The following is a 12286-nucleotide window of genomic DNA, read 5'->3' on the forward strand; positions in this document are numbered from 1 at the left end:
ACAATTGTTAAATTCAATTACTTCAAACTATTGATATGGGTTTATATACATATCAGTTACTATGTTTAATCCAATTTATATAAATGAATTGGTTTTATAAATTACGATGATGATTGACCCATACACCCACTACTTATTTAGTGTTGTTTTGCTTACACACATTGGTGAGTTTTTCTTTTACATGCATTATCAATATTGAAAATATTTTGGTTAGTGAAACCAAAAGTAACAAATGTTTTCTAAAATTATGGTTTGTAATTCTAGGATTGGAACAATGCACATTAACAGTAGAGTATGATATTTCTCTTCATCCCTTAAGTAAACTTTTCTGTTACACGTTATAATCAAATTCATGTCCATTTAAGAAACTTTTTATACCTTTGATGAAATGCAAAGTTTTAAACAACCTAGAGAACAATGTCCCCTTTACTTTCGAAATATTAACAAGGCTTGGCAACCCAACTTCCTATTACAAATAACACTAGGATAAGGTTGATACGACAATCAGGGGAAACTCTCGTCGAGTGTAATTTAATCTGAAATAGGTGCATCATAATATAAATAAAATGATTCGAATTCATTTTCGATTTGTTATAAGTGAGTCTACAACACGGAAAGAGGGGAGACATCCAGATGGCGTTTCTTATTTTCAAAACACTAAGTTATGAGCTGTACGTTTCGGGGGATTATGTCTGACAGAATTTAGATGTCGATTGTGAAGAGCATGTCGTTTGAAAGTGTCTGTGACATCAGTTGCGGAAAACAATAGCTGCACTATTGTTAGCACAACGAACTTTTCTTAGGACAGATAATGTTGTCGTCTTTTAGGTATAGGTACATATTTTCGTTCTAAGAAAAAATAGTATTTCAGAAACAAATATGAAAACAGATTTATTTTGAAAAATACTCAATGATTTACATCTCCGCGCATTCGAATAGCAAGATTAAATCTGGCAATAAGATGTGCCTCTTAGCAATACTGTTACGATGAATACCTGGGAAACTTTTAGATTTTTATAGAAAAGAGACAAGTATATAGATATTATGTAAAAAAAAAATACAAAAAATAAGTTTCTGCTTTAACCATGTTACGTTTATGCTTTGACGCACCGCTGACCGAGAGGAAAAAGTGTCCCGACTTCCAGTGGGAGCCCTATTTCGAACAAAGCTCAGGTTGTGGTCATATTTTTGGAGTATTCAGATTCTACATTAACTAACTAAATATGGTACGGCCATAAATAACTTTGTCTTTTGATAGAATACTGAATAACCTTAACCCCGTTAAGGGGTACATATACAACAGTGAATGATTTGATGACTTATCTCATGTATATGTCGTCGAATGACACAGACAGTCTTTAATATTTAAATGTAGTGTATGTTGTATTGATTATTTTCAATATATGCAAAAAAGTAGCATTGCTTATATCCTATATTTTGAATTGTTGAGACTTTTCCTTTTGTTCAGATAAAAACAAAAGCATTTAATATAATTTTTATCTAAGAGCACAATTTTCTCTTATGCATAAAAGTATTCCATCTGAAATGATGATTTTTGTCATCCAAAGGAGTTATCAATCAAAACACCAAGCCTGTATTACTAAATATATATGTGTTGCAAAACTATAGTGTACTTACCGACAGACGTAGAACAATTTATGTGTAACTGTTTACTCATGCCGACATCATTCTGAGCATAAATTCGGATATAATAAACTGTGTCAGCCGCCAATCCACCGATCGTATAAGACATCACAGAGTCTAAGATTTCTGGACTGGTCACCAAATCTGTATAACCGTCAGGGGGGTCAGATTTATACCCAATCACAAAAGACTGTGTCGATCCTTCGTCTTGTCCAGGTGCCCACTGTATCGTTATACTGCCTTCCGTGACTTGTTTTTGTAAAAGATACAGTGGTGGCGCTGGTGGTCCTGCAACGTTTCAATAATACAAAAACAGTTACTTAATGCAATGCATCGTCATATTAAAAAAAACGAATATTAAAAACAACACTTTATTAAGATATCCATATGTAATTACGAAATGACAAATTATTTGATATACATGTATCATACGCTTGTATCCCTCATAGTTTAAACAAACACACAAATCAACGATATGAAATGCTTAAATTTACATGTGGTTTATTGAAGCATCCCCATATTGGAACGTCCTTCCTGGTCACTACTAACAAAGCGAGTTTCGACATTTAGATTATGATATAACGGATAGATAATATAAATGCGCGCAAGTTACACACATGCAGGCATATTTATTTTAAATCACTCTATGAATTATTTAAATTCTTCAACAATATTCAATGAATGATGCATGTACTTCGATACATTAAACAGAATAACACAAAAATTAAACAGTAAGTAATTCACCTGTAACAGATAGTGTAAACGTGTATTGGTCCATTCCGATACGGTTGTTGACTGTTACAGTGTAATCACCGGAATCTTCCTTTGACAGGGAGTTGGTACTCATCACGGCCACGAAACCTTCCACTGCCACATCTATACCATGGAATGATGTTTCGATCGACCTGACACCTAACGTCATAGCAAATGCACCAGAGGGAGACAATCCCTCGGATCCCTTCGTCCAAATGACGTCACCTAAATGGACCACTGGCCTGCTGTAAAACTCCACATTTATCGTGAGACTAGCTCCGATCTCTCCCTGGATGACGGATGTCTTCATTGATATGACTGGAGGAGCTGTAATATAAAATACAGTGTGTTTTAAACAACCGATAAAAAAGAAAGAAAAAAAAACTCATGAGAAACAATACGAGCGTACATCCGTTCTTAAATATAGTTTCAGTCAATTATCAGTTAGGGTTTACCTTTCAAATATTTCATTTATTTTTCAAAAATAAGAAAGGTACTAAATATCTGGTAGCCTAGATAAAAAAATATATTACTCTTTTGCTTAGCTTTTATATCAAGACCACGTTCCTCCCATTTAGAATACCAATTAAACTAAAAAAGATTTTGGAAAAGTATGCCTATGACCACCCTAGTTAAATATTAGCTTTCTCTTTTCTCATTTTTCTTTTTACATTTGAAGGCCTTTTAAAGGAAATGCAAACATGTTACCCTCCACAACAAAGAAGATAGACCCCGTCCTAGAGGTGGATACGCCTGGTATATTGTTGGAGGCTGTACAAGTGTAGAAACCGGTGTCCCTCATACCGTCTGGTCATACCGGGGTCAGGAAGGGTCAGGGACAGAGTGGGTTATCGTATTAGAACTTTCCGAGTAAGCCATGACGTATCTCTGTACCGTTCCTCGCACGCTGTGTGGCGCCGGCGCCACTGACCAAACTGGTAGGAGGCCGGGTTACCATCCGGGACACACGTCAACACCCTGTCTGTTACTGTGTAGGTGGAGTTGGTGTACAGGACACGTATGTCGGGGGGAACTGGAAATGACAAACTCAAGCTTGAAATAGCACAGAACAATGAAATACTTGTCTTCCTAGCGTTGGCATCATGTTATAGAATGAACTCTTTCATTTTTCTAGTTTGTAACGTAAATTGACAAATCATTGAGGTATTTAAAATTTTGAGACAATTAAAAATACCAAAACTTATGTATTTGTTATGTTATTAGATCACACTGATTTAACTACAATACGCATTGTTACTTCAATAGCCATACCAGGAGGCTGCCACGATTTATACACAGATATCTTTTTAATCAGTGAACCGAATGTCAACGAAAACGTCGCGTATGAAAAGCTAAATATTCGTTTGTATTTCAAATAACCTTTCAGATACATTTATTTAACAAAACAATGCATATATAAATCCAGCGTCAGATAAAAACATGTATATCTACGATGTAGATCTTCAGAGAGACCGAAGTGAAAACCGATATGATAGTATTACATCAAATATACAACAGAACTACGCATATAAGAGTGAAGGGTTCAGATACATAAAAAATGCTAATGTCTCAAAACATTATTTGATGACTTTTTCTGTTTAGTAGCATTAAAACTATAAATCAAAAATGATGAGTAACCCAAGTTCCTGTAAAGTGTTACAATTTATAGACCTTTCTTATGTGATCATGGGTTTTGAGATATATAGATTAACAAGGTTGTTTTATTTAAGTTTTCAAATAGTTTCTTGTATAGATAACAATTCTAAGTTAATGCGATATACCCACATAATATATCAGTAACCAGACTGCTTTGTCCAGTACCGACAGAGTTTTACTGCCGTACACTGGTACGATCCCTCTGTCTGTCCGGTGGTGTAGATGGTATACGTAGGACACCGGACGTGACGTCAGCATCAGGTGGAAGTTGACCTCCCACTTTGGACCAGTGGTTACAGATGACGGAGAAGGGTTACTGTCTACGTCACATCGGATCTCAAGATTTTCTCCTTCTACCACATTTACCCATGGATTCTGAGTTAATGTTAGATATGGTTGATCTATAGAAAAAAATCTCCAAATCATTTGATAAGTAAAGGCTACATTTCAAAAGGCAAATTTATGGTTTGATGTCATTTAGATGAATTTTTGTTTCACGAGGATTTAGCTAAAATTGTTTTTATTATTCTGATAAGGTTGGAGATAATAGGTTTGTATTACCAGCAGATTATCATCCACTGATGTAAACGGTTGTGTATCCCAAAATATCATATATTTTAGTAACTTATCATTGGTATCTATATTCATTCACTTGTCTTTTAAACATTATGTTCTTCAGTGTTATATGGAAAATGTATATAGTAATTGTGTAAATTATTTTTGATAATACTTACTACCTTGGATCAACACAGATTGAGTGTTGAGTTGTATTATTCATCATGTTACATTCTGATTAGGTTTTCCATCAAAGCATGATTACACGTGACTTTTATCAGTTAATGTCCTGGTCAACTATCTAGAGTACATTTTCTAAATGTTTTCTTCGGATCAAACATTATAATCAATGGTAACGATATTTTCGTCCAAGATCAACAAATCACACAGAAGAAACCCTGTGATCATTTTGGAGAGAATTGTATTAGACAGTAACTATTGTAATATCTTGAAGCATAATATAACACCATCTGGATACCCCGCAGTTTGCCAGTATCATATCGAAACGATGGAGTACATATATGGCAAAAATTACCGAAAATCGAAATGTCATTTTCAAACCCAATTTCAATTCAATTCTGCGCAGCATAGTGTTTTAGCCAATAATTCTTCTTTTTTTTTTTCCTTTTGTAAACAACTTGTAATTTGTTTTTAACAACTTTCTGTACTTATGCTAGCCTAGACCATTGGTCTAATGGAATTGCAAGTATACCCAGTCATCAGAAATTCACACATGTTCCAACTGTTGTGGAACAAACATAATTGCATACAATTTGTATGTTAGGAGGCAGTATGATCGTCGTAGAATAAGACATAAAACCCCCAGTCATCTTTTTGTTGTTTTAGTGGATTTCATGCTGTTGGAAAGTAATAGCCAGAACACACTTATTCGATAAGTCATGATGTTAAACAACTGCTCAAACGTAACACCAATTTTGGTCAAGAGCAATTTCATATAGGAGCAACTTTACTCTGACTGAGTTGGGGTATTGAACCACGCCTAATGAGACTGAAAGAACAGAGAACAATGCACCGAGGATAATTTTAAAGGATATCGGCATTAACCAAAACACTTACACCTGATATCCAGTGTAACTGAGGCCGTCCTCTCTCCCAGCGTCACGTCCTCGTTCTGTACCACACACCTGACCACGTTACCGTCCTGGTACCTGTCAGGTACGAGTTGTAGGACCTGTGTAGATATTAAACTCCCGTAACTTCCTGACGTGTTGGTTATGGCCGCTGTGTTAGGTATCCGTGTTGTAACCGTTGTACCACGGGATGTGTAACGTGTCTGTTGTACTCCTGTGTTGTACAGGTCAAGGTCAGATTATCGGGTACACGTCTTCCGTCACCACCACCACGACTGTTACCGGTTATACTCACACTGTCACCAGGTCCGACTTTAAAAAAGAGTCAATATCGATATATGTAGATATATTTTCACCGTGTCCAACGTGATCCTTATTCAAGGGACTATATATTTCAATGTCAATGCCATTTAAAGAAGGTGACTATGTATTATGTTAAATAAACTTAAATAAATAAATAAAAGGGAAATACTGTTTTTTGTTGTTTGTTAAAGAAAATAGCATATATATATTTTACTTTCCACCAATCCATTTTTTTCGATAAGAAAAAAGTATCTTATACCATAGACCTCCCTATTACCATCATGGTTTTTCAAAAGCTGTATTTGTCAATTTTGCATTCGACATTTTATTTTCTATATAAAATGCGTAGATGATACGGACTTCAACGCATTCTTTGATGTTCAAATATATATTTAAGGTTGTACTTGCAATGAAAATGTAATAGCAAAATAATCACAATATTCACGATATACAGTTGACAAAACCAAAATCATAGCAAATAAATCAAGTTTTAACATAATACCAGGAAAAAGGCACACGATTAAATATTGTTTTTTTCCAAAAATATTACAATAACACTTTTCCTTTTATACTTCATTGCCCTAACGTGTGACTATGAGATACATAATAATACTGTTATAGTCTGTCGTTACTGACTCAATCCCTCCAAACAAGGCCCGGTTTATAATTACTGATCATTGAACCTACAGTACACAGATTTCCCATTGTCCTGACGTGTGACTGTGCTAGAGATACTTACACAATACTGTTATAGTCTGTCGTACTGACTCAATCCCTCCAGACAAGGCCCGGTTACTGACTCTACAGTACACAGACTTCCCATTGTCCTGACGTGTGACTGTGTTAGAGATACTTACACAATACTGTTATAGTCTGTCGTACTGACTCAATCCCTCCAGACAAGGCCCTGTTACTGACTGCTACGTACCAGACTTACCATTGTCCTGATGTGTGACTGTGTTAGAGATACTTACAACAATACTGTTATTGTCTGACGTAACTGACTCAATCCCTCACAGACAAGGCGCCGGTTACTGTCTCTACTGTAACACAGACTGCCCATTGTCCATGTGTGTGACTGTGTTAGAGATACTTACACAATACTGTTATAGTCTGTCGTACTGACTCAATCCCTCCAGACAAGGCCCGGTTACTGACTCTACAGTACACAGACTTCCCCATTGTCCTGATGTGTGACTGTGTTAGAGATACTCACACAATACTGTTATAAGTCTGTCGTACTGACTCAATCCCTCCAGACAAGGCCCGGTTTACTGACTCTACAGTACACAGACTTCCCATTGTCCTGACGTGTGACTGTGTTAGAGATACTTACACAATACTGTTATAGTCTGTCGTACTGACTCAATCCCTCCAGACAAGGCCCGGTTACTGACTCTACAGTACACAGACTTCACATTGTCCTGACGTGTGACTGTGTTAGAGATACTTACACAATACTGTTATAGTCTGTCGTACTGACTCAATCCCTCCAGACAAGGCCCGGTTACTGACTCTACAGTACACAGACTTCACATTGTCCTGACGTGTGACTGTGTTAGAGATACTTACACAATACTGTTATAGTCTGTCGTACTGACTCAATCCCTCCAGACAAGGCCCGGTTACTGACTCTACAGTACACAGACTTCACATTGTCCTGACGTGTGACTGTGTTAGAGATACTTACACAATACTGTTATAGTCTGTCGTACTGACTCAATCCCTCCAGACAAGGACCCGGTTACTGACTCTACAGTGTACACGAAGACTTCCCATTGTCCTGACGTGTGACACGGGTCGTTACGGCGGGAGAGTTGATGACGTCACGGTGTATGTTCGGTAGAAGTGTCCAGCACCTTGAGCTCCTTGGATTACTTGACAGCCATGTTCCTCCAACATTCCACTCGATGTCAGCAGCAGGTCTACTTCCTGTAGACACACACACCACCTGTAGGTCCGAGTTCTCTGTCTGGGAGGAGGGGTCTGATACAGTGGGGCCTGCTGAGGCTTTACTGAAATTGAAAGAAAAAAGATGATTAAGCTGACTATGAAAAATGTCTTTAATTGATAAGCGATGTGAAATTTTTATCAACTTATGAATGAAATTCTAATGTAACTGGTGCCATGACGGTTTTACACATCAAAGTCTTATTGAAAAAGGCAAAGCTACAATTTCATCTTTGAGGTAAATTTATAACAGACACACTAGTGGTCTGATGAAACACAGTCAGGGACTAGAAATACTAAACTTGACATGTATACAACACTCTATACTCACATTCTAGGTATACCAACACACTGGTGGTCTGAGGATTGGTCAGGGCTGGACTTCTAGACTGACATGTATACTACACTCTATACTCACATTCTAGGTATAACTCAAACAACACAATCTGGTGGTCTGAGGACTGGTCAGGGCTGGACTACTAGACTGACATGTATACAACACTCTATACTCACAATCTAGGTATACCAACACACTGGTGGTCTGAGGACTGGTCAGGGCTGGACTACTAGACTGACATGTATACAACACTCTATACTCACAATCTAGGTATACCAACACACTGGTGGTCTGAGGACTGGTCAGGGCTGGACTACTAGACTGACATGTATACAACACTCTATACTCACAATCTAGGTATACCAAAACACACTGGTGGTCTGAGGACTGGTCAGGGCTGGACTACTAGACTGACATGTATACAACACTCTATACTCACAATCTAGGTATACCAACACACTGGTGGTCTGAGGACTGGTCAGGGCTGGACTACTAGACTGACATGTATACAACACTCTATACTCACAATCTAGGTATACCAACACACTGGTGGTCTGAGGACTGGTCAGGGCTGGACTACTAGACTGACATGTATACAACACTCTATACTCACAATCTAGGTATACCAACACACTGGTGGTCTGAGGACTGGTCAGGGCTGGACTACTAGACTGACATGTATACAACACTCTATACTCACAATCTAGGTATACCAACACACTGGTGGTCTGAGGACTGGTCAGGGCTGGACTACTAGACTGACATGTATACAACACTCTATACTCACAATCTAGGTATACCAACACACTGGTGGTCTGAGGACTGGTCAGGGCTGGACTACTAGACTGACATGTATACAACACTCTATACTCACAATCTAGGTATACCAACACACTGGTGGTCTGAGGACTGGTCAGGGCTGGACTACTAGACTGACATGTATACAACACTCTATACTCACAATCTAGGTATACCAACACACTGTTGGTCTGAGGACTGGTCAGGGCTGGACTACTAGACTGACATGTATACAACACTCTATACTCACAATCTAGGTATACCAACACACTGGTGGTCTGAGGACTGGTCAGGGCTGGACTACTAGACTGACATGTATACAACACTCTATACTCACAATCTAGGTATACACCAACACACTGGTGGTCTGAGGACTGGTCAGGGCATGGACTAGACTGACATGTATACAACACTCTATACTCACTGTATACCAACACATTTGGTGGTCTGAGGACTGGTCAGGGCTGGACTACTAGACTGACATGTATACAACAATCTATACTCACAATCTAGGTATACCAACACACTGGTGGTTTGAGGTGGTCTGTTTCCAACTTTTACTGGTGGTTTGAGGACTGGTCAGGGCTGGACTACTACAACTGACATGTATTACAACACTCTATACTCACAATCTAGGTATACCAACACACTGGTGGTCTGAGGAAGGTCAGGGCACATGGTCAGGCGCTGGACTTTCTACGAGACATCTGACATACTGGTGGTCTATAGTCAGGGCTGGTACAACTTCTATATCGACACTCTATACTCACAATCTAGGTATACATATACACACTTTGGTGGTCTGAGGACTGGTCAAGGCTGGGATTACTAGAACAGACATGTATACAAGCCACTCTATACTCACAATCTAGGTATATTCCAACACACTGGATTTGACTGAGGACTGGTCATGGCTGGACTACTAGACTGACATGTATAACAACACTCTATACTCCACAATCTAGGTTATACCAACACTAACCACTGGTCTGGGTGGACTGAGGACTCTATACTGGTAGGTATACAAACACTGTCTGAGGACTGGGCCACTGACTACTAGACTGACATGTCTACAACAACAATTCACACTGGCGGTCTATACTCACAAATCTAGGTATACCTATACCTCACACTGGTTGGTCTGAGGACTGGTCAGGGCTGGACTACTAGACTGACATGTATACAACACTCTATACTCACAATCTAGGTATACCAACACACTGGTGGTCTGAGGACTGGTCAGGGCTGGACTACAAGACCTGACATGTATACAACACTCTATACTCACAATCTAGGTATACACAACACACTGGTTGGTTCTGAGGACTGGTCCAGGGCTGGACTACTAAACTGACATGTATACAACAGCTCTATACTCTCAATCTAGGTAGTAACCAACACACACTGGTGGTGCTTGAGGACGGTGGTGGTCAGGTTCTGGACTACTAGACTGACATGTATACAACACTTATACTCACAATCTAGGTATACCAACACACTGGTGGTCTGAGGACTGGTAAGGGCTGGACTAATAGACTGACATGTATATCGGCTAACAGTCTATACGCTCGTGCAATCTAGGTATACCAACCACACTGAGCAATGGTCTGAGGACACGTGACTATTCAGACAAAGGCTAAAGTATAATACATGAGTGCAAATACTATCCACATAGATATACCCAACACACATGGTGGTTGAGGAATGGCTTCAGGGCTGGGACTACTAGACCTGACACTGTTTTCCAACACTCTATTCTCACAATCTGAGATATACTTAACCACACTCACAATCTAAACTTTACTTGTATACCAACACACTGTACATCCAACTCAATGGTTCGGTCTGGTAGACTATCTGTCTCCAACTCAAACTCGGTAGTTCTGACACATGGTGGTCAGGGCTGGACTACTAGACAGACATGTATGCAACACTCTATACTCACAATCTAGGTACACCCAACACACTGGTCGGCCTGAGCCGAAAGGTCTGAGGACTGGTCAGGGCTGGACTACTAGATGACTGACATGTATACGGAGTTAACTTCTAACACTATTATACTCGGTAGACAATCTAGGTATACCCACCATTCTAACACTGGTGGTCTGAGGACTGTTACGGTTAGGGCTGGACACTAGACTGACATGTATTACAACAACTCTTATACTCACAATCTAGGACTAATACTAACACACTGGTGGTCTGAGGACTGGGTCATGGGACAACACCTGGACTACTAACACTATACTGGAGACATGTATGGACAACACTTATACTCACATGTATCTAGATTGTATACTCAACACACTGGTGGTCTGAGGACTGTCAGGGCTGGCCTTACTAGAACAGCATTCATGTATGGCACCAACACTCTAGACTCCACAATCTAGGTAATACCAAACATATGGCTGGGTTCTGAGGACTGGTCAGGGCTGGACACTCGTGACTCGACATGTGATAACTACCCAGCCGCATTCTCTACTGCGCCTTGGATTATAGCCAAACACCCAACTGGTGGTCTGAGGAGCTGGCGTGGTCAGGGCGGGACAACTTAGACTGACAAGGTGAAACATGTGTCCTGAGTCGTCTGCATCTCTTGTATAAACAACACTTTTGTGTATATTGAACGGTGCTCTTCGATGTTACCCAAGAGTGGCAGCCTCGTCTTTGATCCAGGGCCTCACATTGGCGGCGGGAGTACCACACCAAGTGCGTTAACAGGTCATAGGTAAGACTCGCATCCCTCCGTCCCTGTTGTCCTGCCGTTCTGACCATCATTACAAGTTAACTGTGTTGCATCTCTTACTCTCGGGGAAAGGGTTGGGGACACTGCAGTATATAGTTTACGATTAAAACCACATCAATTCAAACTTATATAAAAACAGCATATTATCAAATGCCGTAAAGTTAACATGCATTATGCTGTAAAATTCATACATAAAAACACATAAAACTAGGACGGTCCTAAAACAATTCGAAACACATGTCGATTATTGATCATTAACAAGTCAAATTATTATTTTTTGTGTTCGAATTTATTTTACTCTTCATACTCTATTGTGTTATTTTTATCAAAGTCGTGCAATGTGTTCAATCTTCTTATTTACATATGTTGGTTATGTGTAGCTCGGAAGGGAACTTTTATGATAAGTGGATGGTATAATGTGTCTGTATAAGCAGCTAGCCTGACATAACACAT

At 39.2% G+C, this 12286-nt stretch overlaps 1 protein-coding gene and 1 pseudogene across 1 annotated transcript in view; both read right to left on the reverse strand.

Annotated features, from left to right (window-relative positions):
- Nucleotides 1–12286, reverse strand: part of LOC138317188 (nephrin-like) — a gene marked incomplete at its 5' end in the record, with an annotated part of 63246 nt that overhangs the window by 15931 nt on the left and 35029 nt on the right. The window lies entirely within an intron of this gene.
- Nucleotides 1581–6825, reverse strand: LOC138320139 (contactin-4-like; annotated as a pseudogene).

The sequence above is a fragment of the Argopecten irradians genome, chromosome 3, assembly GCF_041381155.1.
Source record: "Argopecten irradians isolate NY chromosome 3, Ai_NY, whole genome shotgun sequence".
In the NCBI taxonomy this organism is placed as follows: Eukaryota; Metazoa; Mollusca; class Bivalvia; order Pectinida; family Pectinidae; genus Argopecten; species Argopecten irradians.